Consider the following 3,899-nt stretch of genomic DNA (forward strand, 5'->3'; position numbering starts at 1 on the left):
TCTTCCAGCAGTCATGTATGGATGTTAGACTTGGACCATAAAGAAGGCTGAATGCTGAAGAATTGATGCTTTCAAACTGTGGTGCTGGAGAAGACTCTTGAGAATCCCTTGGACAGTAAGCAGATCATACCAGTCAATCCTAAAGAAAATCAACTCTGAATATTCATTGGAAGGACTAATGCTGAAGCTGAAGCTCCAATACTTTGGCCACCTGATGTAAAGAGCCGGCTCATTGGAAAGACCTTGATTCTGGGAAAGATTCAAGGCAGGAGGAGAAAGAGGCAGTAGAGGATGAGATGGTTAGATATCATCATCAACTCAATGCACATGAATCTGAGCAAACTCCAGGAGATAGAGAAGAACAGGGAAGTCTGGAGAGCTGTAGTCCATGGGGTTGTAAAGAGTCAGACATGACTTAGCAACTGAACAGCAACAATAAATCTGCATATACAAGAATGTTCATTGTAGACTGTATATCATATTAAAACATGCTAATCATCTAGAAGTCCAAAATAGAACTTGATTAAATATATTATAGTATATAGCTACAGTAAACAATTCATACTTCAAAATTATTATGCAGATTACATATACTAACATGGGAAATATTTATATGTGTTAAATGAAAAAAGATTGTAAACATTATATGTAGTATGATCCATTTGCATTTTAAAAACAGGAGTTTATATGTGAACATATACCTCTGTGTACATGTGTGTACATGTACTTTCTCAGGCATGAGAAAAGTCTACATTTACAGCACTGTGTATGAATGGTCCATGGTGAAGAAAATGTTTTGAATCTCTGCTGACCAATACAATAGTCTCTGGCTGCTTGTAACTGATGAGAACTTGAAGTGTAACTAGTCCAACTGAGGAACTGAATTTTTAACTTTATTTAATGTTAAATACCACAAATGGATAGTTGGTACCATGCTGGGCAGCTCAGATCAGAAGAGTATACACCATGATATATACTTCCAGATGGTAGTGAATCTGCTTTACCTGGGTTCAGTTCCTGGACTGGGAAGATCCTCTGGAGAAGGGAATGGCTACTCATGCCAGTATTCTTGCCTGGGAAATCCCATGGACAAAGGGGTCTTGCAGTCTATAGTCCATGGAGTTGCTAAGAGTTGGACACGACTAACACTTTCACACTTTTTTATACCATGATATTAACAATCCTTATGATTTACTGTTATTTATTTTCTTTTTCTTGCCTTTTTAATTTCTGAGATTCACAAATGAACATTTATTACATAAGTGATGAAAAAAGAATAAAGGTTCTTTTTCGAGAGGTCAAGGGGACACTTCAAGCTTAGGTCTAGGAGTCTAATGACCTGGATTTGGGTACCAATTCTATTTATTAGCTATATTAGTTATTACTAAAATTTCCAAGGCTGTATAATACCTATAACATCTCTTATATTGGTGACGTATGGTGATTTTGATTAAGTGAAGTTGCTCAGTCATGTCCAACTCTTGTGACCCCATAGACTGTAGTCTACCAGGCTCCTCCGTCCATGGGATTTTCCAGGCAAGAGTACTAGAGTGGGGTGCCATTTCCTTCTCCAGGGGATCTTCCTGACCCAGGCATTGAACCCAGGTCTCCAGCATTGCAGGCAGATGCTTTTAACTGTCTGACCCACCAAGGAAGTGAGTTTGATTAAATTGCTTAATATTTGTGACCAATGTCTCTTTCTGAGTGGACAAAGTTAAGAGTAAACCTATTTTCTTTATCTTGGAATTTCTATTTGGAGAATGAAAGAATGGAGGAAAAAAATGTAAGAATCCTGAAATTGACTATGATCATAATGTTGATGAAATAGAAAAAGAACTAAAAGCTTATATAGAGTGAAAGAAGAGTGGCCACATTTACCAAAAGGAAATGAAATTCTGTGAGACATATATTAATGTTGATGAAACCTTTGGCATATGTCTTCCAGTAACCACTAACCATTTTAATAAGGCATAATAAAAACAAAAACACTTGTCTAAGAATATCTCACTGATTAGATGAATTATCTAAAACATTAATATACATCATGTACTCTCATTTAGTTAAATTTCATTAATTAAATTTTAAAATCCATATGACTATGCAATAAAAATATGAAATTTTGTATGCCAGTATATAATGATATACTATATATATACTATATATAACTATATTCTATATATACCTGTATAGTTATATATAACTATAACATGATAGTCAAAAAGTAGTTCTCTGTTTTAAGAGATTGGCAATGTATCTGCTTAAGATAATATTTACAAATACAGAAGAACTCTACTTAAAGAGTTCTTGATTCAGTAAAAAGGATCAGTGCTTCATGAAGTCAATGGAAATGTTCTGATGACCATATCTTTAAAAACATAGCAACACTATAAAAGAATTTACCTAGAAATCAGATGAATACAGAATTATGAATTTTATATTCATAAATGAAATCAGGCATAGAGTAGTATATTGGCACTTGGAAACTAACATTTAAAAGCAAGTCAGAAAGCTCTATCTCTAAGATGTCCATAGAGAATAATGTTTTGAAAGACTGCTGAATGTATATTAGGATATTCTTAGGATTCAAAGTAGATGCCAAAAGAAATATACTATAATTACACAGAAAAATAAAAGACTTAAAAAGATGTTTATTGAATATATTAAGTGTGAGAAATGAAAAAGTGTATCACAACTATAGCAGTGATTAGGTTGAAGTGTTAATAATTACTTTTAATATTTGTTTTAGAAAAACTCATTTGTGACCTGCATTTAGGTGGCTACAAATGAATGAAAGACCAAAGATGACATTGAAATACATGAGAAAATAGATATTTTTCTAAACTGAGAGGTTTCTAATTTACCAATTCCAATTCTTTCTTCTTGTGTTTCTTAAAGAATTAACTGAAGTCATGATCACAAGGCACTAAATAAATATTTTCAAGAACTGGGGAGACTTACATATGAGCTAGGTTGTAAGTGTTAATAACCACAAGGATAAAAATAACAATATTAGAAGTTATAGATTCATAACATCAACTATGTAGCTCAGAAAATATTGACACATATTTCAAAGAAATAGGGTTATAGTCAGTTACAGACCATGGATTAAAAAAAACTAAAAAAAAAACCAAAAAACCAATTTGGCCCTTTTCCTTTCTTTGAATATTAAAAATAACCGCAGCAATTATTTGAAAGTTCTCACATTTGAGCAAGGGGTAGCAATATTATAGTGAGTTGTAGTTTATAAAATATTTTGCAGGTCACTGTTATTGTTTTACCATAAAACTGTGAGTTGAGATTGATGAAGATGAGAATTTTACAAATGATAAAGCTCAGAGAAACTAGTAAATTTTCTAAAATAAGGGCATTCAGTTCAGTTCAGTCGCTCAGTCGTGTCCAACTCTTTGCGACCCCATGAATTGCACCACGCCAGGCCTCCCTGTCCATCACCAACTCCCGGAGTTAACTCAGACTCACGTCCATTGAGTCAGTGATGCCATCCAGCCATCATCCTCTGTCATCCCCTTCTCCTCCTGCCCCCAATCCCTCCCAGCATCAGAGTCTTTTCCAATGAGTCAACTCTTCGCATGAGGTGGCCAAAGTACTGGAGCTTCAGCTTTAGCATCATTCCTTCCAAAGAAATCCCAGGGCTGATCTCCTTCAGAATGGACTGGTTGGATCTCCTTGCAGTCCAAAGGACTCTCAAGAGTCTTCTCCAACACCACAGTTCAAAAGCATCAATTCTTCAGCGCTCAGCCTTCTTCACAGCCCAACTCTCACATCCATATATGACCACAGGAAAAACCATAGCCTTGAGTAGACGGACCTTAGTCGGCAAAGTAATGTCTCTGCTTTTGAATATGCTATCTAGGTTGGTCATAATCTTTCTTCAAAGGAGT

Source organism: Oryx dammah, unplaced genomic scaffold (genome assembly GCF_014754425.2).
Source record: "Oryx dammah isolate SB20612 unplaced genomic scaffold, SCBI_Odam_1.1 HiC_scaffold_11163, whole genome shotgun sequence".
Lineage (NCBI taxonomy): Eukaryota > Metazoa > Chordata > Mammalia > Artiodactyla > Bovidae > Oryx > Oryx dammah.